The 17743-nt window shown below is 45.2% G+C and overlaps 1 pseudogene; it reads left to right on the top strand.

The window, feature by feature from the left end:
- Positions 1 to 17743, top strand: part of LOC124039286 — a 98574-nt pseudogene that overhangs the window by 56982 nt on the left and 23849 nt on the right.

The following is a 17743-nucleotide window of genomic DNA, read 5'->3' on the forward strand; positions in this document are numbered from 1 at the left end:
GGGGCAAGAAGGAGAGATGGGGGGCAAGAAGGAGAGATGGGGGGGCAAGAAGGAGAGATGGGGGATAAGAAGGAGAGATGGGGGCAAGAAGGAGAGATGGGGGCAAGAAGGAGATGGGGGCAAGAAGGAGAGATGGGGCAAGAAGGAGAGATGGGGGCAAGAAGGAGAGATGGGGGGGGCAAGAAGGAGAGATGGGGGGCAAGAAGGAGAGATGGGGGGGCAAGAAGGAGAGGTGGGGGGCAAGAAGGAGAGGTGGGGGGCAAGAAGGAGAGATGGGGGCAAGAAGGAGAGATGGGGGGCAAGAAGGAGAGATGGGGGGCAAGAAGGAGAGATGGGGGGCAAGAAGGAGAGATGGGGGCAAGAAGGAGAGATGGGGGGACAAGAAGGAGAGATGGGGGGCAAGAAGGAGAGATGGGGGATAAGAAGGAGAGGTGGGGGGCAAGAAGGAGAGATGGGGGCAAGAAGGAGAGATGGGGGGGGCAAGAAGGAGAGATGGGGAGAGACCGGGAATAAGATAAATGGAGAGGGAGAATATAGGAGAGGGAGAAAGACTGGGAAGGAGAATATAGGAGAGAGGAAGACTGGGAGGGAGAATATAGGAGAGAGAGATACAGGGAGGGAGAATATAGGAGAGAGAGAGAGAGTCTGGGGGGGAGAATATAGGAGAGGGAGAGACTGGGAAGGAGAATATAGGAGAGGGAGAGACTGGGAAGGAGAATATAGGAGAGAGAGAGACTGGGAGGGAGAATATAGGAGAGAGAGAGACTGGGAAGGAGAATATAGGAGAGAAAGAGACTGGGAAGGAGAATATAGGAGAGAGAGAGTCTGGGGGGGATAATATAGGAGAGAGAGAGACTGGGAAGGAGAATATAGGAGAGAGAGAGACTGGGAAGGAGAATATAGGAGAGAGAGAGACTGGGAAGGAGAATATAGGAGAGGGAGAGAGACTGGGAAGGAGAATATAGGAGAGAGGAAGACTGGGAGGGAGAATATAGGAGAGAGAGAGACAGGGAGGGAGAATATAGGAGAGAGAGAGAGACTGGGAAGGAGAATATAGGAGAGAGAGAGACTGGGAAGGAGAATATAGGAGAGAGAGACTGGGAGGGAGAATATAGGAGAGAGCGAGAGACTGGGAGGGAGAATATAGGAGAGAGCGAGAGACTGGGAGGGAGAATATAGGAGAGAGAGAGAGACTGGGAGGGATAATTTAGGAGAGAGAGACTGGGAGGGAGAATATAGGAGAGAGACTGGGAGGGAGAATATAGGAGAGAGAGAGACTGGGATGGAGAATATAGGAGAGAGACTGGGAGGGAGAATATAGGAGAGAGACTGGGAGTGAGAATATAGGAGAGAGAGACTGGGAGGGAGAATATAGGAGAGAGACTGGGAGGGAGAATATAGGAGAGAGAGACTGGGAGGGAGAATATAGGAGAGAGAGACTGGGAGGGAGACAGAGAGCGAGGAGGAGGTGGAGGGTGAAGAGGAGGTCCAGGTCAGATGGACTGGGGGGGAGGCACACAGAGTGGTCGGCGACGATGAGGGGTGAGTCAGAGACCGAGGAGGAATATTGGGACAGATTGAGCGAGGAGTGGGCAGCGTAAGTTGAGAGGGGAGGGAGCCAGAGCCAACTCACCGTGGGGAGCGTGTGACCGGTAAGCGTGTGACCGGTAAGGCACCAAGTTTTGCGGTGATACGCACTGTCTCTCCAATGCACATTCACAGCCCGGTGCATTCTGTGCCAGCTCCTCGCACTTGTCCTGCTAAAGTGGGTATCTGTCCAGGACGGTTTGTGCCGGCTCAGTGCGCCTGGTCTCCAGTGCGCCTCCTCGGTCCAGGATATCCTGCGCCGGCTCTACGCGCTGTATCCCCAGTGCGCCATGTAACTCCTCCCCGTACTCGCCCTGAGGTGCGTATCACCAGCCCGGTGCCACCTCTACCGGTCCCACGCATCAGGCCTCCAGTGCGTCTCTACAGTCCAGTACGTCCTGTGCCGCCTCCTCGTGCTCGTCCTGAGGTGCATGTCACCAACCCGGTACCACCAGTGCCGGCCCCACGCACCAAGCTTCCGGCGACAGTTCCCAGTCCAGAGCGACATTTCACAGTCCGGAACCTCCCGAGACGTTTCACAGTCCGGAACCTCCAGCGACGGTCGGGGGACCTGAGCCTCCAGTGACGTTCTGCAGTCCAGAGCCCGCAGACCGTCCGGCAACAGTTCCCAGTCCAGAGCTTCCGGCGACAGTTCCCAGTCCAGAGCGACGTTTCACAGTCTGGAACCTCCTGAGATGGTCCATGGTTCGGAACCTCCTGAGACGGTCCATGGTCCGGAACCTCCTGAGACGGTCCATGGTCCGGAACCTCCTGAGATGGTCCACTGTTCGGAACCTCCTGAGACGGTCCACTGTTCGGAACCTCCTGAGACGGTCCATGGTCCGGAACCTCCTAAGACGGTCCATGGTCCGGAACCTCCTGAGATGGTCCACTGTTCGGAACCTCCTGAGATGGTCCACTGTTCGGAACCTCCTTAGATGGTCCACTGTTCGGAACCTCCTAAGACGGTTGGGCGGTCCTGAGCCTTCATCGACGGTCTGCGGTCCAGATCCTCCAGCGACAGTCGGGGGACCTGAGCCTCCAGTGACGTTCTGCAGTCCAGAGCCCGCAGACCGTCCGGCAACAGTTCCCAGTCCAGAGCTTCCGGCGACAGTTCCCAGTCCAGAGGGACGTTTCACAGTCTGGAACCTCCGGAGACGTTTCACGGTCCGAAACCTCCTGAGACGGTCTGCGGTCCAGAGCCGCCATTGAAGATGACGATGACGTATCCGTAAGCGGAGTGGGTACTTGTGGGATCTTGAATATGGATAGTTGCCTGTTAGCACTATTGTTAGCTTCACGGTTAGTTTGAGATTATTGTTTTGTTTTGCTGTGAGTTTCACTTAGTAATAAAAAGATGTGGAACCCAGATCACGCTGCGCTTTGGTGCACTCATTATAACGATCGTGACAGAGAGCGGTGTTGGGGGAAAAAACATACGACATTATAAAAACACAAACAACGAGCATGTTATAAGAAAAGACTATCAGCGGCTTAAAAAGGAAAATACATCTACAGCGCATTCAGGAAGTATTCAGACCACTTCACCTTTTCCAGATTTTCTTACGTTACAGCCTTATTCTAAAATTAATTACATTGTTCGGTTTTTCCCCCTCATCGATCTACACACACTACCTCATAATGACATCACAATACCCAATAATAACAAAGCAAAAACAGGTTTTTATAAATATTAGGAAATTCATAGAAAATGTAAAACTGAAATGTCACATTTATAGGTATTCAGACCATTTACTCAGTACTTCGTTGAAGCACCTTTGGCAGCTAATACAGCCTCGAGTCTTCTTGGGTATGACACTGCAAGATTGACACACCTGTATTTGGGGAGTTTCTCCCATTCTTCTCTGCAGATCCTCTCAAGCCCTGGCAGGTTGGATGGGGAGCGTCGCTGCACAGCTATTTTCAGGTCTCTCTGGAGATGTTAGATCGGGTTCAAGTCCAGGCTCTGGCTGGGCCACTCAAGGACTTTGAGGCTTGTCCCAAAGCCACTCCTGCGTTGTCTTGTCTGTGTGCTTAGGGTTGTTGTCCTGGTGGAAGGTGAACCTTCACCCCAGTCTGAAGTCCTGAGTGCTCTGGAGCAGGTTTTCATCAAGGGTCTCTCTGTACTTTGATCAGTTCGTCTTTGCATCGATGCTGACTAGTCTCCCAGACCCTGCTGCTGAAAAACATCCCCACAGCATGATTCTGCTATCACCATGCTTCACCATAGCGATGGTGCAAGGTGTTCTCCAGACGTGACGCTTGGCATTCAGGCCAGAGAGTTCAATCTTGGTTTCATCAGACCAGAGAATCTTGTTTCTCATGGTTTGAGAGTCATATAGGTATCTTTTGGCAAACTCCAAGTGGGATGTCATGTGCCTTTTACTGAGGATTGGCTTACAAAGATACAAAACAAGTTAGAGGAAAAACAAAAAATATACAAAAAATAAAACAAACTGGATGGAAAATAGAGAAAAATGCACATAGGAACATTATCAATATAATTTGCAGAAACTTGTTACTATAGAAAGTCATCTATGATTCTCAGAATTATATTTCAAAAGAGGAAGCTAAATGTTTTAAGCAGATGTTTTCTCATCTGTCTCATCTCTGAATTACTATCAGGAATTATTTCCAAATTATGAAAATAAAAAAATTGACAAATGCACAAAAAGATCAGTGGGAATTACAGAGGAATAACTTATTAAATCCTTTCAGACTGGAAAACCCCCAGGGCTTGATAGAAAGGTGTTACCAGGTATTGTTCATCCTGTTTAGACAGTGGAGATAAAATGTGACTAGTTTCAGGAAACTAGGCGTATGTTGCGCGTCACTACTTAACAAGAAACGTAAGTTTTTGGGCATAAATTCCTTCTGGAACGTGAACTTTCATGCGCCTTAATAACAAACTTGTATGCCATCTATATATACAAATAAAATGTTTAAATTAAGAGCCTAGTTGGTTTAGACATGGAAATAGACACCACCCTTCACGCTAGCCATGATTGGTTGAGATAGTGAGTGGGCTGGACATGCTGAGAGATGAGATTGGATTGATCTGCCATGTAGCACACTTCTGTCTATAACATGAACTGGTCACAATATGTAGGTAATCCTATCTATCACAGCTTTTTTGAAAGATTTCAAAAAGTAGAACTACGTAAGTGTTGCTCTCCACTTTCTGGGGAACCGAGTTTTGAAATCAGTGGAATGCACGGTGGAATTAGAGTACGATAGCTAAGGAGCCGATGTAGTCAAAGAACACACACTGTTGTATAAAACACCTGTCTCCGGATTACGTCTTCAAACTAAGAGCAACCATGTCATCCATGACAGAGTGGGAGAAGCGTTCATCCACGTACAATCTGACAACACTCTGAATTTACGAACGGACAATCTGACAACGCTTTAAGTTTACAAATGCTCAGAGCACACTCTGGCACTCTAGATAAAATTTTACAAACACACCCGTAGTATAAACCAGCCATATCAGCTACTTCTCAGAGAGTTTTGAACTGTCAAAAGGAGTTAAACAAGGGTATCCACTGACACCGTATCTATTCGCAATCGCCATTGAAATGCTAGATATTCAAATCAGATCAAATAACATTAGAGGAATAGAAATCCAAGGCTTAAAAACAAAGGTGTCCATGTATGCCGATGACTCCAGTTTTATAAAAGCTAGATCCTGTAGTAACCAACAACAACAAAAAATCAAAATGTAGTTTAGATTTGAGATGATTCAAATAGCCACCCTTTGCCTTGATAACAGCTTTGCACACTTGGCATTTTCTCAACCAGCTTCACCTGGAATACTTTTCCAACAGTCTTGAAGGAGTTCCCACATATGCTGAGCACTTGTTGGCTGCTTTTCCTCCACTCTCTCGGTCGAACTCATCCCAAACCATCTCAATTTGGTTGAAGTCGGGGGATTGTGGAGGCCAGGTCATCTGATGCAGCACTCTATCACTCTCCATTCTTGATAAAATAACCCATTTAAAACAGCCTGGAGGTGTGTTCGGTCATTGTCCTATTGAAAAACAAATGATAGTCCCATTAAGCCCAAACCAGATGGGATGGCGTATCACTACAGAATGCTGTGGTAGCCATGCTGGTTAAGTGTGCCTTGAATTCCAAATAAATCACAGACAGTGTCACCAGTGTCACCAGCAACGCTCCCCCACATCATAACACCTCCTCCTCCATGCTTTATGGTGGGAAATACACATGCGCTCACTTCCATTCCTGTGGTGGTCCTCATGAGAGCCAGTGTCATAATAGCACTTGATGGTTCTTGCGACTGCACTTGAAGAAACATTTCAAAGTTCTTGAAATGTTCCAGATTGACTGACCTTTATGTCTTAAAGTAATGATGGACTGTCATTTCTCTTTACTTATTTGAGCTGTTCTTGCCATAATATGGACTTGGTCTTTTACCAAGTCACAATACAACTGGTTGGCTCAAACGCATTAAGGAAATAAATTGCACAAATTACTTTTAAAAAGGCACACCTGTTAATTTAAAATCATTCCATTTGACTACCTCATGAAGCTGGTTGAGAGAATGCCAAGAGTGTGCAAAGCTGTCATCAAGGCAAAGAATTTGCTATTTGAAGAATCTCGAATATAAAATACATTTTGATTTGTTAAATCAGTTTTACCTCATTTCTATCAACATGTTAAATGTGCAACCAGAGGGAAAAAAATTCTAGATCACCTGTACTCCACACACAGAGACGCGTACAGAGCTCTCCCTCACCCTCCATTTGGTAAATCTGACCACAACTCCATCCTCCTGATTCCTGCTTACAAGCCAAAATTAAAGCAGGAAGCACCAGTGACTCGGTCTATAAAACAAATGGTCAGATGAAGCAGATGCTAAGCTACAGGACTGTTTTGCTATCACAGACTGGAATATGTTCCGGGATTCGTCCGATGACATTGAGGAATACACCACATCAGTCACTGGCTTCATCAATAAGTGCATTGAGGACGTCGTACCCCAACCAGAAGCCATGGATTACAGGCAAGGTGCGGAAACCAGAAAAGGTCCAGAAACCCTAGACCCACTCCAATTTGCATACCGCCGAAACAGATCCACAGATGATGCAATCTCTATTGCATTCCACACTGCCCTTTCCCACCTGGGCAAAAGGGACACTTATGTGAGAATGCTGTTCATTGACTACAGCTCAGCGTTCAACACCATAGTACCCTCAAAGCTCATCACCTAGCTAAGGACCCTGGGACTAAACACCTCCTTCTGCAACTGGATCCTGGACTTCCTGACAGTTCACTCCCAGGTGGTGAGGGTAGGTAGCAACACATCTGCCACGCTGATCCTAAACACTGGAGCTCCCCAGGGGTGCGTGCTCAGTCCCCTCCTTTACTCCCTGTTCACCCACGACTGCATGGCCAGGCACGACTCCAACACCATCATTAAGTTGTGGACGACACAACAGTGGTAGGTCTGATCACCGACAACGACGAGACAGCCTATAGGGAGGAGGTCAGAGACCTGGCCGGGTGGTGCCAGAATAACAACCTATCCCTCAAAGTAACCCAGACTAAGGAGATGATTGTGGACTACAGGAAAAGGAGCACTGAGTACGTCCCCATTCTCATCGACGGGGCTGTAGTGGAGCAGGTTCAGAGCTTCAAGTTCCTTGGTTTCCACATCAATAACAAACTAGATTGTTGCAAAAACACCAAGACAGTCGTGAAGAGGGCACGACAAAGCCTATTCCCCCCTCAGGAAACTAAAAAGATTTGGCATGGGTCCTGAGATCCTCAAAAGGTTCTACAGCTGTAACATCAAGAGCATCCTGACCGGTTGCATCACTGCCTGGTATGGCAACTGCTCTGCCTCCAACCACAAGGCACTACAGAGGGTAGTGTGTACGGCCCAGTACATCACTGGGGTAAAGCTGCCTGCCATCCAGGACCTCTACACCATGCGGTGTCAGAGGAAGGCCCTAAAAATTGTCAAAGACCCCAGCCACCCCAGTCATAGACTGTTCTCTCTACTACCGCATGGCAAGCGGTACCACAGTGCCAAGTCTAGGACAAAAAGGCTTCTCAACAGTTTTTACCCCCAAGCCATAAGACTCCTGAACAATTAACCAAATGGTTACCCGGACTATCTGCATTGTGTTCCACCACCCGCCAACCCCTCTTTTTACGCTTCTGCTACTCTCTGTTCATCATATAAGCATAGTCACTTTAACGATACCTACATGTACATACTACCTCAAAAAGCCTGACTAACAGGTGTCTGTATATAGCCTTGCTACTCTTTTTTCAAATGTATTTTTACTGTTGTTTTATTTCTTCTTACCCACACACACACACACACACTTATTTTTACGCACCATTGCTTAGAGCCTGTACGGTGAAATTCGGTGATTTACAACAAGTTTATCTTTAAAATGGTGTAAAATACTTGTATGTTGGAGGAATTTTAATTTTGTGATTTCTGTTGTTTTGAATTTGGCGCCCTGCACTTTCACTGGCTGTTGTTGAGGTGGGACGCTTTTTTTTGGTTACTACATGTGTTATTTAATAGTTTCGATGTTTTCACTATTATTCTACAATATAGAAAATAGTAAAAAATAAAGAAAACCCCTTGAATGAGAATGTGCTTCAAAACTTTTGACCGGCGTTTCAAAACGTTTTATATTTGAGATTCTTCAAAGTAGCCAGCCTTTGCATTGATGACAGCTTTGCACACTCTTCAGGGGGGCTGTAGAGGGATCTTGGATGGCAGCTCTCGGGGGGTGGGATCTTTGAGGGTTGGTGGCCTCGTGGTTCTGCGCTTGGGCCGATAGGTCGCTGGTTCGGGTCCCCATTTTGACTTGTTGGGAGATCTGTCGACGTGCCCTTGGGCCGATAGGTCGCTGGTTCGGGTCCCCATTTTGACTTGTTGGGGGATCTGTCGACGTGCCCTTGGGCTTCTTTGGGTCTCTCTTTAAATTCATTAAAAATCCTACAATGTGATTTTCTGGATTTTTTTTTCGAATTTTGTCTGTCATAGTTGAAATGTACCTATGATGAAAATTACAGGTCTCTCTCATCTTTTTAAGTGGGAGAACTTGCACAATTGGTGGCTGACTGATGACATTTTTGCCCCATTGTATATATTCCTAATTCCATTCCTTTACTTAGATATGTGTGTATCGGGATATGTTGTGAAATTGTTAGATATTACTTGTTAGATATTACAGTACTGTTGGAGCTAGAAAACACAAGCATTCGCTACACATCTGCTTAAACATGTGTATGTGACCAATCAAATTTGATTTGAATTGAAAAAATAAATAAAAAGAGAAATATATGGGAAAGTGTGAACCAGATGGAGAGGTGGAGAGAGGTGGAGAGAGGTGGAGAGAGGTGGAGAGAGGTGGAGAGAGGTGGAGAGAGGGAGACATGCAGGGAGAGAGAGAGAACAGGAAGAATGGGACATAGTTGTTCAAACAACACAAGGCTTAACTAAGATAAAGTACTCTGTGGTGGGGAGAGATTTGAAGACAGGGGAGTGTGGAGTGATTCTAGATCTCATTTTCTCTCTTCCTCTCCTCTCTCTCCCCAGCTCCCATTTTCTTCAACGCTCTCTCTCTGTTCCCTCTCCTTCTCCTGTCCTTAAACCAGTTTCCATGAATGCCATTCCCCTGAGTCGGAGGAATCATTTCAGATATTCTCGTGCGTAAGAGAAGTTGTTCACACGTGAGCTCATTCTCAACACTATAAATAGACTTAACCAAACAAAAAAAAGGAGTTTATATCTGCGACTGTTTTTGAGAATCCTGGTTACCCCCCCCACGGCCTACACCCCACTGACAATGTTTGTGTGAGTGAATTCCAGATTCCAGAACTGTGTTACTGTAAACTGTAAAAACATTTGATCAACTGTTTTTGAAAAGGAAAGTGTGCCAACTGCTCAAACAAAACGTATGATTGGCTGGATTTTGTTTTTGTGGGCGATGGATGGATTCCTTAGCCTGGTCCTAGGTCTGGTCATGCTCTTTCCAACTTTTATGTTCATTGTCATGCCAAACAGGACAGAGTTGGCAATGGCAGCACAAACAGATCTGGGACCAGGCTATAGATTTCTGGCCTGTGTATGACTGCATGGACATCGACTCAGTAGGATGAAATATGATGAATCAGTCAATCCCAAGTAGAATGACCCCATCCCAGAGGGAACACAGCCCCATTAACAGTAGTTCCTCTGCATGATGAACGTTCTCCACAGACCTCTGAGTTGTTTATGATGTTAATTGCTCCCTGTCTCTTTCGGCGTCCGTTTCTGGCAACATGGAATGTTAGCTATGTGATAAGAATTCCATCATTAAACAGCCCTGGAATGGCTAGTCTGGGATAATTCTGAGATCTCTGGCTTCTGTCTGTCTGGAGTGCGGAATGCTGCTTACTGTACAGTACTTCCCAGACAGGGGAATGTGGAAGAGATTCCATCCCGAAATAGCACTGTTATGTTAATAATAATAAATGCCATTTAGCAGACGCTTTTATCCAAAGCGACTTACAGTCATGTGTGCATACATTCTACGTATGGGTGGTCCCGGGGATCGAACCCACTACCCTGGCGTTACAAGCGCCATGCTCTACCAACTGAGATACAGAAGGACCACATGTTAATTTACTCATTCATCCCTGTCAAAGGTTTTCCACTTCCGTCTGTCGTTGGTCATCTTCTTCGCTGAGCCCCAGCTCTGCTTGTTGTCTTGAAGTGTAGTAAACATCGTTCTCTACCATGTGATGTGTTCGAATGACTTTTATCGTCTTGTTGAGTGTTACAGTATTTCTGTCATGAGTGTTACAGTCTGCCATTTTGTCTCTGTTCTCTGCTTCTATCCTCAAAATGTTGTGTGTGTTTTCTTACTTCTCCTCTCTCCAGGTCGTTGTTCTCTGTCCGTATTGTGTTTTTAGAATGACTTTAATCGTTTTAGGAGTATTATCTTCAGTATTCCTGAGCCGGTCTTCTTCTCCCTCTCTCAGGTGATGGCCAGGAGGAGAGAGGGCTCTGCGAAGGTCAAGGTGCTGCTCCACTGGACTGCTGAGGACATGTGAGTATTATTGACTGCCTATGACTACTGAGGGATGTACTACAAAGCAGGATCAAGAAGTTACCCAGCTAACTTGCCTAAATATTCTGTTTAAATAAAATAAAAATGATTGAAAGATGAGCTTGAAATGGGCTTGGTCTTATTGACTCAACAAACAAAATCACATATTTCTTAATTAATCAGAAAATCAAGTTAGTTGTTTATTGAAGTTAGCTGGCTAACTCTATTTAATTTGTTGTTATTTAGCCAGGATGGTTCCCTCAGCTATAGTCACTATTTAGCCAGGATGGTCCCCTCAGCTATAGTCACTATTTAGCCAGGATGGTTCACTCAGCTATAGTCACTATTTAGCCAGGATGGTTCCCTCAGCTATAGTCACTATTTAGCCAGGATGGTTCCCTCAGCTATAGTCACTATTTAGCCAGGATGGTTCCCTCAGCTATAGTCACTATTTAGCCAGGATGGTTCCCTCAGCTATAGTCACTATTTAGCCAGGATGGTTCACTCAGCTATAGTCACTATTTAGCCAGGATGGTTCCCTCAGCTATAGTCACTATTTAGCCAGGATGGTTCCCTCAGCTATAGTCACTATTTAGCCAGGATAGTTCCCTCAGCTATAGTCACTATTTAGCCAGGATGGTTCACTCAGCTATAGTCACTATTTAGCCAGGATGGTTCCCTCAGCTATAGTCACTATTTAGCCAGGATGGTTCCCTCAGCTATAGTCACTATTTAGCCAGGATGGTTCCCTCAGCTATAGTCACTATTTAGCCAGGATGGTTCCCTCAGCTATAGTCACTATTTAGCCAGGATGGTTCCCTCAGCTATAGTCACTATTTAGCCAGGATGGTTCCCTCAGCTATAGTCACTATTTAGCCAGGATGGTTCCCTCAGCTATAGTCACTATTTAGCCAGGATGGTTCACTCAGCTATAGTCACTATTTAGCCAGAATGGTTCCCTCAGCTATAGTCACTATTTAGCCAGGATGGTTCCCTCAGCTATAGTCACTATTTAGCCAGGATAGTTCCCTCAGCTATAGTCACTATTTAGCCAGGATGGTTCACTCAGCTATAGTCACTATTTAGCCAGGATGGTTCACTCAGCTATAGTCACTATTTAGCCAGGATGGTTCCCTCAGCTATAGTCACTATTTAGCCAGGATGGTTCCCTCAGCTATAGTCACTATTTAGCCAGGATGGTTCACTCAGCTATAGTCACTATTTAGCCAGGATGGTTCCCTCAGCTATAGTCACTATTTAGCCAGGATGGTTCCCTCAGCTATAGTCACTATTTAGCCAGGATAGTTCCCTCAGCTATAGTCACTATTTAGCCAGGATGGTTCACTCAGCTATAGTCACTATTTAGCCAGGATGGTTCACTCAGCTATAGTCACTATTTAGCCAGGATGGTTCCCTCAGCTATAGTCACTATTTAGCCAGGATGGTTCCCTCAGCTATAGTCACTATTTAGCCAGGATGGTTCCCTCAGCTATAGTCACTATTTAGCCAGGATGGTTCCCTCAGCTATAGTCACTATTTAGCCAGGATGGTTCCCTCAGCTATAGTCACTATTTAGCCAGGATGGTTCCCTCAGCTATAGTCACTATTTAGCCAGGATAGTTCCCTCAGCTATAGTCACTATTTTCCAGGGAGTCATGGGGATCCATAAAAATATCAAACTTAGAAAGCATACAAACCACATAGTAAACATGTAAAACACTCAACATAGTTACATAACATTCATATTGCTCTGACTCTGAGGGGGCTGTATTGGTAAATGTGTGTGTGTGTGTGTGTGTGTGTGTGTGTGTGTGTGTGTGTGTGTGTGTGTGTGTGTGTGTGTGTGTGTGTGTGTGTGTGTGTGTGTGTGTGTGTGTGTGTGTGTGTGTGTGTGTGTGTGTGTGTGGTGTGTGTGTGTGTGGGTACAAGCCTACATCGCCCGATTGCGATCCTCGATAGTCGATCGCTAATGGGGGGGGTCTTTCTTATGGCTACCCATGTATTTACATTTAAGTCATTTAGCAGACGCTCTTATCCAGAGCGACTTACAAATCAGAATGTTCTCATTATGAGACACACACCAGAATTTCCATGGAAATATAAAGTTTATTTGGAAAGTAATAAATATATTTTTTAAAAGCATTCATGATTTGCGTAAATGTAATATACTAACTATTACTCTTGTTAAAAGTATGAAATGGTATTACATTTGGTGAAGAGCACATTAAGACTTGTTTAGGACTCGAAACTCAAAGTTTAGGACTTGAGACTTGACTTGAGACTTGTTGGTCTTGACTCGGACTTGCCTGTCTTGACTTGGGACTTGAGTGCTAAGACTTGAGACTTACTTGTGAATTGTTCCCACCTCTGGCACTTACTGTAGAATTCAGTAGTATGTTGTTGAATACTATACTACACACTGTAGTATACCTCAGTCATGGGCAGTACTTACTATAGAATAGTGTAGTTTATGGTAGAATGCAATAGTAAATCCTACAGTATACTACAGTCCATCAAAACACTGCAGTCCGCAACCACTATCCAGATATCTATGAATGATAATGTCCATTTAATTATAATCCACATAATAATTCAGATTTCCTGTTTTTATATATATATTTTTATTTTATTATTTTTTATTTTACGTTTTATTTATACAGGTTTTTTTCTCATTGAGATAAAAATCTACTTTTCAAGACAGACCTGGTCCAACAGCAGCAGACAAAACAACACAAACACACTAACACAACATTAAACAGCACTATAAACACACACACACAGTATAACAATTACATATTACATTACAAACACAAACATCTTGACTAAAAACAGACAGCTGGCCTAAAAACAATTACAGTCTTCTATGATATATAAATCGATCAAGTGTTTAAACTCCCCCAACGAAACTAGATCATCACATGATGATGATGCAGGATTATTCTCCTACTGCAGCAGAACTGGCTAAAGTTAAGAGCCGACATATGTATGCTACAGTATTTACTTTGCAAATATACCCCTGTCCATTCCCCTCCCCCATATCCACATCCCATAAGTAGGAAACCTACATGCCAAGTATAGACCATATATTGTGTTCTCTACAGGTTATAGAGAAGAGCAGAAACTCTGAACTCTCTCTTCAGACCCCAGTCCAACCTACAGGTTATAGAGTAGAGCAGAAACTCTGAACTCTCTTCAGACCCCAGTCCAACCTACAGGTTATAGAGAAGAGCAGAAACTCTGAACTCTCTCTTCAGACCCCAGTCCAACCTACAGGTTATAGAGTAGAGCAGAAACTCTGAACTCTCTCTTCAGACCCCAGTCCAACCTACAGGTTATAGAGAAGAGCAGAAACTCTGAACTCTCTTCAGACCCCAGTCCAACCTACAGGTTATAGAGAAGAGCAGAAACTCTGAACTCTCTTCAGACCCCAGTCCAACCTACAGGTTATAGAGTAGAGCAGAAACTCTGAACTCTCTCTTCAGACCCCAGTCCAACCTACAGGTTATAGAGAAGAGCAGAAACTCTGAACTCTCTTCAGACCCCAGTCCAACCTACAGGTTATAGAGAAGAGCAGAAACTCTGAACTCTCTTCAGACCCCAGTCCAACCTACAGGTTATAGAGAAGAGCAGAAACTCTGAACTCTCTTCAGACCCCAGTCCAACATACAGGTTATAGAGAAGAGCAGAAACTCTGAACTCTCTTCAGACCCCAGTCCAACCTACAGGTTATGGAAAATGTTGAGCATTTTTGTCCAGTAGGTTTCCCGAAGGACAAGCCCCTACTGATAGGTCAAAGATAAGGAAGCAAAACCACTACAGTGAATACTACAGTATTGTCTGTATAAACACTACAGTGAATACTACAGTAATGTCTGTATAAACACTACAGTGAATACTACAGTAATGTCTGTATAAACACTACAGTGAATACTACAGTAATGTCTGTATAAACACTACAGTGAATACTACAGTAATGTCTGTATAAACACTACAGTGAATACTACAGTAATGTCTGTATAAACACTACAGTGAATACTACAGTAATGTCTGTATAAACACTAGAGTAATGTCTGTATAAACACTACAGTGAATACTATTAATTTTACTACTACTATAAACTATGTGACCATACTATAGTCTTTTTTTTCATGTGGGGTGTGTTGAAGTTAGCAGTACATTTTTCAGAACCCCACATTGCTGCCCCGTTGGCCTCCACTGAGAGAGATATTGAACCCCCACATGATATCACTCAGTGACACAGCAGGACTGGTCTCAAGAACTTTTAGAGGACTGGTCTCAATAGCTTTTAGAGGACTGGTCTCAATAGCTTTTAGAGGACTGGTCTCAAGGGCTTTTAGAGGACTGATCTCAATAGCTTTTAGAGGACTGGTCTCAAGGGCTTTTAGAGGACTGATCTCAATAGCTTTTAGAGGACTGATCTCAATAGCTTTTAGAGGACTGATCTCAATAGCTTTTAGAGGACTGGTCTCAAGAGCTTTTAGAGGACTGATCTCAATAGCTTTTAGAGGACTGGGCTCAAGGGCTTTTAGAGGACTGGTCTCAAGGGCTTTTAGAGGACTGGTCTCAAGGGCTTTTAGAGGACTGATCTCAATAGCTTTTAGAGGACTGGTCTCAAGGGCTTTTAGAGGACTGGTCTCAATAGCTTTTAGAGGACTGGTCTCAAGGGCTTTTAGAGGACTGGTCTCAAGGGCTTTTAGAGGACTGGTCTCAAGGGCTTTTAGAGGACTGGTCTCAAGAGCTTTTAGAGGACTGGTCTCAAGGGCTTTTAGAGGACTGGTCTCAAGAGCTTTTAGAGGACTGGTCTCAAGAGCTTTTAGAGGACTGGTCTCAAGAGCTTTTAGAGGACTGGTCTCAAGAGCTTTTAGAGGACTGGTCTCAAGGGCTTTTAGAGGACTGGTCTCAAGGGCTTTTAGAGGACTGGTCTCAAGGGCTTTTAGAGGACTGATCTCAATAGCTTTTAGAGGACTGGTCTCTCAATAGGGAGGACTGGTTTTTTAGAGGACTGGTCTCAAGGGCTTTTAGAGGACTGGTCTCAAGAGCTTTTAGAGGACTTTCAAGAGGACTGGTCTCAAGGGCTTTTAGAGGACTGGTCTCAAGGGCTTTTAGAGGACTGGTCTCAAGAGCTTTTAGAGGACTGGTCTCAAGAGCTTTTAGAGGACTGGTCTCAATAGCTTTTAGAGGACTGGTCTCAATAGCTTTTAGAGGACTGGTCTCAAGAGCTTTTAGAGGACTGGTCTTAAGGGCTTTTAGAGGACTGGTCTCAAGGGCTTTTAGAGGACTGGTCTCAAGAGCGTTTAGAGGACTGGTCTCGAGCTTTTAGAGGACTGGTCTCAAGAGCTTTTAGAGGACTGATCTCAAGAGCTTTTAGAGGACTGGTCTCAAGAGCTTTTAGAGGACTGATCTCAAGAGCTTTTAGAGGACTGGTCTCGAGCTTTTAGAGGACTGGTCTCAAGAGCTTTTAGAGGACTGATCTCAAGAGCTTTTAGAGGACTGGTCTCGAGCTTTTAGAGGACTGGTCTCAAGAGCTTTTAGAGGACTGATCTCAATAGCTTTTAGAGGACTGGTCTCAAGGGCTTTTAGAGGACTGGTCTCGAGCTTTTAGAGGACTGGTCTCAAGAGCTTTTAGAGGACTGATCTCAAGAGCTTTTAGAGGACTGGTCTCGAGCTTTTAGAGAACTGGTCTCAAGAGCGTTTAGAGGACTGAATTCAAGAGCTTTTAGAGGCACAGCAGGACTGGTCTCAAGAGCGTTTAGAGGACTGGTCTCAAGAGCTTTTAGAGGACTGGTCTCAAGAGCTTTTAGAGGACTGGTCTCAAGGGCTTTTAGAGGACTGGTCTCAAGGGCTTTTAGAGGACTGGTCTCAAGAGCGTTTAGAGGACTGAATTCAAGAGCTTTTAGAGGCACAGCAGGACTGGTCTCAAGAGCTTTTAGAGGACTGGTCTCAAGAGCTTTTAGAGGACTGGTCTCAAGAGCTTTTAGAGGACTGGTCTCAAGGGCTTTTAGAGGACTGGTCTCAAGGGCTTTTAGAGGACTGGTCTCAAGAGCGTTTAGAGGACTGAATTCAAGAGCTTTTAAGAGGCACAGCAGGACTGGTCTCAAGAGCTTTTAGAGGACTGGTCTCAAGGGCTTTTAGAGGACTGGTCTCAAGAGCTTTTAGAGGACTGATCTCAAGAGCTTTTAGAGGACTGGTCTCAAGCTTTTAGAGGACTGGTCTCAAGGGCTTTTAGAGGACTGAATTCAAGGGTCTACATGAACAGTGCATTAAAAGACATTGTGATTCACATAGAGGCCTGTAGCCTGAGGGAGGCTCTCTGACTGACTGGACCTCTATTGAAGAGACTGCTTTAGCTCTCTGAAGATGATCAGAGAGAGAGATTGAGGAAAGGAGGGAGAGAGAGGCAAGAGAGAGGGATGTAGTGAGGGAACAAGAGAGCGAGATAGATGGATGAGTGAGAGATGGAAGGATAGAGGGATCTAGCAAAGAGAAGGACCATAGAGATTGAGGAAGATGGACTGAGAGACACAGGGACTTAGGGAGAAAGAGGGAGTGGAAAGAGAGATGGAGAGTGATGGAAGGAGCAGAGAATAAGTGGGAGGCAGCCAGGGGAGGGCAAGAGGTGGGATGATGTAACATGAGGAGGTGGGATGATGTAATATGAAGCAGATTGTAACTGACAGCTTCCGATGAACATACAGTATCTACCTTCCTCCATCCCTCTCTTTGCTCTCCTCCGCTCATCCCCCTACTCACCCCGTGTGTGGGAGCTTAACCGTGTGCGAGGGGAGATATGGAGAGGGGGGGGGGGATAGATGGAGCGCAATGAGAAGGGAAAAACTCCAGCCATTAATCAGACACAGAGTTGGGGGTGGAGAGAGAGAGAGAGAGAGAGAGAGAGAGAGAGAGAGAGAGAGAGAGAGAGAGAGAGAGAGAGAGACAGACAGACAGACAGACAGAGAGAGACAGAGAGACAGACAGAGACAGACAGACAGACAGACAGACAGACAGAGAGAGACAGACAGACAGACAGACAGACAGACAGACAGACAGACAGA

Source organism: Oncorhynchus gorbuscha, linkage group LG01 (genome assembly GCF_021184085.1).
Source record: "Oncorhynchus gorbuscha isolate QuinsamMale2020 ecotype Even-year linkage group LG01, OgorEven_v1.0, whole genome shotgun sequence".
NCBI lineage: Eukaryota > Metazoa > Chordata > Actinopteri > Salmoniformes > Salmonidae > Oncorhynchus > Oncorhynchus gorbuscha.